The sequence below is a fragment of the Sceloporus occidentalis genome, unplaced genomic scaffold (assembly GCF_023333645.1).
Source record: "Sceloporus occidentalis isolate IW3139 unplaced genomic scaffold, rSceOcc1.0.p SCAF_51, whole genome shotgun sequence".
In the NCBI taxonomy this organism is placed as follows: Eukaryota; Metazoa; Chordata; class Lepidosauria; order Squamata; family Phrynosomatidae; genus Sceloporus; species Sceloporus occidentalis.
The window spans coordinates 4877309-4887503 of NW_028317031.1; the positions used below are offsets into that span (position 1 = coordinate 4877309).

At 39.1% G+C, this 10195-nt stretch overlaps 1 protein-coding gene across 1 annotated transcript in view; it reads left to right on the top strand.

Moving 5' to 3' along the window:
- LOC149288503 (cytosolic carboxypeptidase 6-like) overlaps positions 1-10195 on the top strand; it is a 497550-nt gene that overhangs the window by 311228 nt on the left and 176127 nt on the right. The window lies entirely within an intron of this gene.

A 10195-nucleotide genomic window follows, 5' to 3' on the forward strand; every position in this document is an offset into this window, starting at 1 on the left:
ATGGTTGAGCCTGTACAGCTGGGAAGACAGGCAGAGTAGATGGGCTGAATGGTTCTTAATTGTCATCAAATTCTATGTTTCTATGGCATTTATTTATAGAATGCCAACAGATTCCATAACAATATTAAAATAGTGGGAAAGTAAAAATATAACATTACAATTGGCAATATACAGTGGTGGTACAGAGAAAGTGGACAAGAACTGAAAATAAATACCCAGTCTTGGAAAATCATAGTTGACTTTGCCCTAACTTCTGCTATTCCAAACTAAAAATCTCTATCAGACTGATAATACTCAAGGGAAAATTCAAGGACTTGAAAGGTGTGGTGTGTTTCATCCAAATTTGTTTTTACCAATATCCCAAAAAAGGGGGAAAGCCACCAGACCTCCGGTGGTTCTAAGCAGTGTAGGAAAAGTAGAAAAGCCATGTTTGGGAATATTCCTATAGAAAGGATACTTGAATTTTTACCAGACAGTCTTTTCGTCTTCCAGGGAAGTATGTCTCTCTTCAGGCACAGTGAACAGGGGGTCCATTCAGATGTGTCTGATATCAGCTCATCCAAGTGACCCTCGCAGTTGGTGGTGTTTCTTTGAAAAGATTGCTAAGCTCCAGACATGAAACATGTTAAGCCAACTACTCTCTCTATATATACTAGAACTGGCATATTAATAAATATACCTACCTGCATCGGGCCCTTGTATACAAGATCTTCTTTGGCTTTTTTGTTGCTTGATTTGTTCCCATTTGGAAGGACCCTGTAGATCTTCATCACCGGCTCCTGTCTTCTGTGGTGAGCATGGGTGGGAGCACAGCTGTGAAATCGATACTTGTACGTAACTGATGATGCCAGCATATACAACCTAATATTCTTGGGTGGTAGGCTAACATATGCATATACCAACACTCTAACTTCCCTGATTGAAAATGTTCAATGATTGAGCCAGTAACATAGGGAGGTACAGCTTCACATTGCTCAGATTTTACTCATCCCCTTTAAGGTCAAAGTTATGAACTAAACCAGAATATTCTGAAGCATGGAATGGTTAGCTAGCCCATAACACACGTGAATGTCGATGAAACACTTGAAATGGCCTGTATTATGCAAAAGGAGCAATTTATACATTTATTCTGCCACTAAGAACCCGCCAGACCTTAAAAAAGTAAATAAAATTGTAAAATGATGCTTTAAGTGAAATGAAGTAACTGTTAAGTCGAGTGGGTACATTCCAATCATCTCATCAAACCTAATCCTTTCTGCGAGATTGTTCCCAACCTTTATGGCGATAATCAAATACTTTTTTCACACAGGCAAATACAACCAACAAAAATCCCATGAATACAAAAAAGAGCAAAGTAGTCTGTGGCTTGTTTGATATTAGCTGAGTGGGGACATTCATCTCCTACATTATGTGTTACCTTAACGAGAATCCCGAGTTAACGCTAAACTCAAATATCTAATTATACTACAATTAGTGTAAAAATCAACACACTTCAACCATCTTATGAGCTTTAATACATATGATAACTGAGTGTTCTCTTTCAAATTATGTTGGGGTCCCCATGCGAAGGGAGAATTAGCAGAATCCCCACCATATGTTTTGGTCCTTTTCCTTGCCGAACGCACCTATTGACAAGCGGTATCCTTGCCCAAAGTCAGCTTTACCACTGGCTTGGCGAATGTTGGAGCAGCAAGTTTGATAGCATCGTGCGCATGCACAATAAGTGATTTCAATGGGAGAGCTTTCCAGTAGGTGGAAACCTGGCTCTTTATAGTACTTCCAGTATATATATATATATATATATATATATATATATATATATATATATATATATGTGTGTGTATGTGTGTGACACCATCTTCTGATCATGAAGGATCTTTAAAAAGAACAGGGCACTTTTTACAAGTCTGGAAGAAGTTTTTCGTTGCCAGCTACAACATTCTTATTTATCCGTAAGCCCTTAACAAAAGTAGGTCTTCCTCAGCAGAGAATATAATTTGATGAGGTCCTTTGAAATTCTGTACAAGAAACTGTGTTCTCCATATTGAATAAACTGGAAGGTTTAACTAAGGATCTTCTAATTCAAAGAATGACAGCCCTGGGCCACTAAAAACCTTTTATCCTTTTGAAAGTAAAAAAAAAAAATATTGATCTCTTAAATAAGATTAAACAGCACACGCAGGTGCGCCTTTAGAAGCAAACGTGTTAGCATCTTTGAGATACGGGCTCGCTCTACCATGAAATTTTACTGCAATCTTTTGGATATAATCCCAATTGCTAACGGAATAAGTAATTGCTTGCAAATTGAACACTAGAAGCTAATGGTTTTGATGTTTTGTGCAGGTCAGATGTGGAAATGTTGCACCGTTTAATTCTGCCAGGGCTTTGAAAGAATAAAGACAGGAACAAAGTCTTTTAACCCCTTTAATTCTACAGTCAATCTTAATTGCAGGGGAAAAAAAGGTACATGCTTCCCACTGGTTGTTCTGAGAAAATGTGCAATGCAAATTCAGTTGTGGGACAATGGCTGGGATGTGTTCATTAGCCAGTAGACACTATTATCGGTCTACAAAGAGAACATAGACCAAAAGAAAAAATACGTTTTTTCCATTGATACTTTTAGAAGAGGTAGATCTTCTTCCCTCAACAAACCAAGGGAGAGCTTAGACCTTCTTAGAGGGGAACCACTAAAGTCTTCAAGGGGATGTGGAAGCAGAAAGGTCAACACACATCTCCACCTAATAGTCCTTAAGGACTCGACTCCACTGTGGCATTTTCAGTATGTACAGGTTCTGTGAATAAACTCAATCAAGTAAAAGGAGCGTCACATATACACAAAAACAAAAAGTGTCGTAAGACGCAGTACATGGCTAGTATTATAAAAATTTATATATATATATATATACAAAACAGGGGAGCAGACATCCTAAAACGTATAAAAGGCATACACATTCTGCTTCCCGGATTACTGCTAGAATAATAATAACCAATAAATACACAAAATAAAGCGAGAATTCAGCGCACACCCAGCGAATACGTTCCACACAATATGGCCATGTGTTGCTTAGCCCGCCACTACGTTTTTTGAATGGTATTCCCTGGGTGTGCGCTGAATTATTGCTTTATTTTAATTAGTAAAATAAAATCTCACTTTATGACATTCTAGAGAGATTAATCTGGCAGGTACTCATTAATTGCTAAGGTAATTCACGTACACTTTACAAAGAACTTACCTGACACAGAAGAGCCAACTCTGCTACAGTAGGTGCTCTCCTCCTCCATGGTCTGACCATTTTTGTCACTGATTGGTTGCTTGAAGCAGCCAATCAGTGGCAGGAAAGAGCTCATTGAAATTCATAGGATTAATATGGGGGGAAGAGTCTGCAGATTCCCTTATGCATTTACAAAATTGACCACGTGAACATTGGTATGAGCCAACACCCTGCCTAGGATTGTTTTAGCGTAAAAACAACTATATGCAGGAGAAGTGCATTCTGAATATATATTTTACATTTTCAATCACAGTAAATATCACAAGCGACAAAGATATGGACGAAAGTATTTTTCATTTCCACGCAGCAGCTCGTGTTGACTGCCATGCAAGCTGGTCCACAGCATGGAAAATGAGATATGAATACACATTTTGTTACAACACCTTCAAAAAAAACTAATTTCTCCCTGTGCAACAGTAAATCTCATTTATTTATAGAGCGATAGTGGCGTATACAGCACCTAACAAACAAATTTGCAACTCTGCAGTAAGATATAAGTACACAATGACACAAGCCAACAAAAAAACGCAATATCTTGAATAAACTAAGGCTACCGGAAAATCCTACCTACCAAGATTTCAAATGTCCAAAGAGGGACACTTTTATTTTTGGAGGCTGTGGTTAGAGATATATATATATATATATATATATATATATGTGCCACGTTAAGATGTATTGTATCTGAATTAAGCATTAAGATGGGGAATTCTATATTTTATTTAGATAGTTTAATTTGTAAATACATTTTCTGCAGTTTATGTCTGGCACACATTATTGTAAATCTTACGGCTGTAGAACACTGAGAAACCAGCAAACATTCTCAACTCCTTGAAAATAAGGAAACAAGGGAGATGAGGCTCAAAGAACAAGGACTATCTCTCCTAAAGAAATCCCTCCCCACAGTCCCAGTTTTCGCAGGACAGTCCAGATTACTGGGCTCTGTCCCTCTTTTGCGGACAGTGGGGAGCATGGGCCATTTTGGCAGATCCTCTTATCTCCCCTGACTTCTGGGGCTGGTGCCGTCCATCCTTATTTCCCCCCCGACCCCCCAGTATAGTTGTCCCAATTTGGACACCTGAAATGTTAGGGGGTACGTAAAGAGGGACACTTGAAAGGTATTGAAAATGCCTAGCTAAGGCATCAGGGTAAATTGCATTAACCCCTTAGGTGTCCAAGGGGTAAGCAATGCATTGGTTTGAAAAATGTAATTGCCAACCAACTTCCTTAAAAGAATTGTTAGTGAACGTCATAGAGAGATTATATGTGATCCCTTTGTACATGAGTAGTCTGAGTGAACTTATTTTCTGCCTGGTATTTCATTATACAGAAGCTGCCTATCTACATGGACACATTTAGCTATGAACCAGCACACCAGGCTTATAAAGGCACACTTTACTCTGTACCAAATTTGCGTAGAACCATCAAACATTTGAATTTGATTAAACGGAAAAACTAATCTTAAATATCTCCCAACTGAACCGTGCACATTGCAATTCACAGTCCGCATGGTGTGTTTCCATGCAATCATCTGTCGGAATATTTATTCCAACCGGGCGACTCGGGAGAATATTGAACAGAATAAAAATGGATGTATTAAATTTTGTACTCAGGTGCCCGGTTTTGATATTTGTAGGGAATTTAAGCTGCAGGCGATATAACCACCTGAACGGTGATTCATGAATAAAAAAACACAATAATATAGAAAACTGGGGGGGAAAAAGTCTTTCCTATGTATAAAGTCATAAAATATGTATTTAGCTGCTTGTGCAGGCTTGTCATTATTCCCACTGATCTGATGCAACCTTGATAAATATTACTGGTGAGTCCTTAACACTAAGCCCATGCAAATAATCCCCTATAATGTCATTGTAAATAAAAACAGACCATATAGAAGCCAAGACCTTTAAATTATTGAGAAGTTCAATATCAAGGAATATAAACCTCCATCCAGCATAGTCATGCGATATAGTAATTATTTTCAAGGTAAAGCTAGAATATATTCATGTAGAATAGTGGTTCTCAGAGGACCTTTTTTTTGTGCCATGTTCTAGCGGCCGCAAATACACCGCATGCACACAAATACCTGACTATCCGTCACGTGTGTACATACTAATGTACAATGTCTTTGTTAATAACACATTGAATGCACTGTGGATGAACCCGATCGGGTTAGGGGGGCACCTATTGTTGCATACCTGATCATGATGCTTGAAAACTATTTCGTCCACTAAGAAGGACAACCTGCAACCAGACGATGTCAAATCTTTCCCTTTAATTGAGCCCTAAACTATACAAATCTTGGGTAATCGAGTCTGGGTATTAGCTATTACAATGCTCGGCCACAATAGTATTGCTGACTCTTTTTAAAGATCGCGGTGGTGGGACTCTGCTCGTGCTCAATCCGATTGCTAATGGGTAATGAAAAGGTATCTGTTCAGCCCTATTTAAACAAAGCAGAACAAAAACTACTACTATACCTTCGCTACTGATTACTGGTTATTACTTTTATTCTAAAAACTATTAGCTGATATATTTATCCTTTAAAGGTCATAGTTTGGGTTTACTATTATCAATTGAAATATTGTGTTGTACTAGCAGAGAAGTGTTTTCCAGTCAATGTGAGAAAACAGCAAAAGGTCTTGATCTGAAGGGGGATCAGCAAAACACGTAACGCTCAATCAGTGTGCCACCTATATCTTGCAGCCCATCAGAAATGAACTAAAGTGTTAGTAGAATCATACATGGGAACGTTCCAAATAAATTGAGCCTGAGACCCTTCATTAAGTATTAACCTTTAAATTGCCCACAACAGAGACTATATTGTAGCAATGGCAGCAACCCATTTGTTCTAATCCTCCTCATGAAAACCATGTTTTGTCAGGAGGCAGAGATATTCTGAAGAAGTCTTCTTCAGACCGTCTGAGATTTTTGTAAAAATCCTCGGAATGGGGGTCGGATCCTGAGAGTCCCAAAGTCATTGTTCTTTAATCTATATTATTTTGCATATGCTGTTTAAAAGGTATATCTGGGTAGATAACAATATATAGAAAAATCGAGTTATGCAGAAATTAGGTCCTGCCATATTTATAGTAATGAGGTTCATAATGAATACATGGCCTACATATCCAGAAGGACATTTTTTCCAAGGAAACAAATACATTTTAGATTCCATAATGTAATGAAATTCCATATGCCTGCAAGCAATGAAATTAAAACACTCATAAGGTTACTTTTTGCATAAGACTGGACTTGTATCCTTAGTTCCGTCTTAGAACGAAACCACTAAAGTCTTTAAGAGGACATGGGAGTCAGAAGATCCTGAAGGACTCGACTCCACTGTGGTATTTTCAGTGAGTGCGGGTTCCGTAAATAAACTAAACTAAAAGCCGGTGTCATATATACACAAAAACAAAAAGGGTGCATAGGGGTCAGACATCTTTGGGTCCTCAGATTTAAGGCCAGAGGATCAGGTTTTCCTTTCTCACAGGTACTCACTTGATTGAAGCCAAAATGCTTGATCATCGTTCCGAAGTTAACAATTCATCTATTTTTTGGAAATTTGTGCGTTCAGCTTTAAAAAAGGCCACGTTTACATCTCATTCTGCTAAATGATGCAGATGCTGTAAAAAAATATCATATGATTATCATTACACTTACCTTTACAGACATAGCTAAAGGGTTAAAGCCGTTCAGAGCTACTTATATAAAATGATACTTTACAATAATAATAAAAAAAACCTTAAAGGTCCTCCTTTTCATCTAACACCTTTGATGCAGCTTATTACGAGTTGCAAATGGCTGCTGTGAGTCAATTTCCCGTAGTGTCCTTACATTTGTGTCTGACGGTGACCACTATTGATCGAAAGTTGGGAATTATAGTGAATGTGTTGATTCAGCAAATTCTGTTTTTGCTGTCCCATATACTAATCCCAAAAACATTTCCCCAACAAGCTCCATGAACACATATGTATTTACTAAGCTAGTGAATTTAAGCTTCTGAAAGTGTAGCTGTCCTGGAAAAAGTTGTAAATTTTTTTTTTTTTAAATGTGCACTTAAGAAAAAGGGTGGTACGGGGGCACCAAGACGGGTGCCATAGGTGCATAGCACGTAGGCGCATGGTAACCAAGTGCCCAGCAGGGACACGGAAAGGCAACAGATCAATGATAGAGCAGTTTCCCCGGAGCCCAAGTTCCAGGGGGCCTCCAGGCACGCATGATCCTTCAAAAAGGGCCGCTCCAACTCACGGAGGCGGGGTGGTGTAACTCGATGTTTTGAGACCCTGCGGGAAAATGGAGGCTGTTTGGGGGAGAAGGCTCCAGGCGAGTATGTGTGAGCGTGTGTTAGAGTGCGAGTGTAAGTTAGTGTATGGTGTTAGCGAGAGTGTGTGTTTGTTAGTATTTGGTGTTAGCATGTATGTGTGTGGGTGTTTGTGCCAGCTTATTGTGTTGGAGTGCCAGGGGTGAGCCTTTGCTTCATGGTGCCTGGGAGAGGGGAAGAGAAGGGGAGAAAGAATATATGTATATGTAGGGGAAGTGCATATGTCAAGGTAAAAAAACGTCCATGTTTGAGCACTGTGCATGGTCAGTGCTACTCACAGGTGAAGGCATGTTCCATGACACTAGAGTTACTCAAGGTGGTTGCCGGTTGGCTCCTTACTGACCAACATAGTGTAACGGTGCTGTGTAATTAACCTCCTTCCTACAGCATGCTAAACATCCATGTGTGTTGTTAATACAGTATGTAACAACATAATGTAAACATGAGCCAAGTTGCCAGGTGGCATATTGACATATGGCCATTATGTGGCATCATGGCTGCAATGAAGGGAGCTGGAGTAATGTTTCTAATACGGTGTGTTTATTTATTTAATATATTTTTGATCTTTTTTAACTTGGCAACCCTAAATAACATAAAGGGTATCGATGATTCTCACCTCTGGCTTGAATGTCTTATTATGACAGAATTAAAATTAACAGAGAAAGTAGTTATTCAAAGTGGAAAATAAAGGGAAAAAAAAGACTTTCAACATAAAGTTGTACTTTAATTAACTTCTTGAACTTTTCAAAAATACCATAACAGAAATCAAACCATGACCATAAAGCGTACCAGATAATTAGCTTGAGACAGCCCCTATTTCCTATATAATTAAGCGAGAACAAAAATAGGAAAATATTCAAACCCTGTCACATTTACGCATAGAACTGGCTCAGCAAAGACTGTGGATGTGGATCAACAATCACTCCCTTTGATTGCATTGAGAGTGCTTTCCTGTCATTGATTGGCTGCTCACAGAGTGATGTAATAATATGCATTTTTCCACAGTCGGCTTTTAGAAGCAGTAAACTGCCCTTTTAAGATAAACTGCCATTGCCCTAGGTCTATATACAGACCTACGTAATGTGAATGGCTAGGGAGATCAGACCACTCCATTGAGCCTGGCTTGGTCATGTATTGATCAAGCAAGTACTTGCTTAAGCTGATGGTTGGGTAGAGTACTGCAGTTTACCTTGTATGTAATGTATGCTCGGCTCCTGAATAAACTCAATTCTTGACCGAGTCCCTTAGAGTGGGGAAGCTTGAGCCTCTGGCCTTAAGGCCGAGTAGGCATCTTGATGCCTGAGGTGCTGAGCATGAGAGTGTAGTGTGTGGGGGCATGTTTTCTTGTTTTGATGGCACACTGGTAAGTACTAGGACTCCCGAATTAAATTAACCCAGCCTATGGCGCATGCACCCATTTCACTAGCCCACTTTTTGTTTATTTTATGTGATTTATGTGATGATGTTGACTGGAAAATCCCACTTTGGAACAAGACCCCCCCAAAGACTCGGTTTGTGGGAGCAGGTTTTGTTTTTTGGGGCGTGGGTGGGCTTTTAAGCCGACACTCCCTCTTGAAAACTTCTGTGAATCTCCTCTATTGAGATGACCTTGAATGATTCGACCCTCCCTCGGCCAGGTGTATATTATTATTATTATTATCTTTTATTTATATAGCGCCAACAGTTTACGCAGCGCTTAATACAATACATAAATTCAAGGGATATGACAAGACAAGAATTGACAGACTAAGACAAACCGATACATTTGGTGGAGAGAGCCCTGCTCGCAAGCTTACAATCTATTCAAAACAAATTCGCTGGTGGGCATTTTATACATTGATGACTATTGTAGAACTGCTTTAAGGCACTTGAAAAAAGTTTGTTTTCAAGTATAATTCACTTTAAGAGGACGTAACAGTTCCTGCAGCACATAGAAAACATGGAATATCTGCTCGCCCTAACATAACAAGTGTTACAAACTGGTAAGTAAGTTCCTGAGAGGGAATCCTGTGGTATAGTTACCAGCCAGGTGGCTTGGTAAGGAGGTGACCTGATAGCCTTCCTGGTTCTCTTGAGGGGGTTTGGGAGTCCCTTTTCTCCGTTCCATAATTTCTCCACATGCTCCCATGTCCGGCAGTCATTCCTGCACCCCTGCTAGGTTTTTCCACCTTTGGAAATGTTGAACGTCTTGCTGCTTTGGATATGGTGGCTTCTATGTAGTGTTCTTCATGTCTGCGTAGGCTTAAATGTTTACGTTCCATTTAAAGTTTTAGGTTATCTTTTCTGTTATTGACAGTTATGTTTCATCTTCGCTATTAATGTTTGAGTTCTTCGATGTCCATACGGTATTTTTAATGCAATAGGCGTATTCTATCTTAGAATAAACTCAATCATGCAGAAAAGGCAATGGTTCTACTTAACGTGGGTAAAGCGTAATAAGACATTCCAGCCTTTCCGACATTCTGTCACATTCTGTCCTCCAAAAGCTAGATCAGGGTGTGTAAAAATCCAAAATCTCTAAAGCATTTGCACTATATAGCACTACGATATTTTTGGTTTCTTCTCATTTAACAACTTGCATCAGCCTATGAACTGTATATTTCAA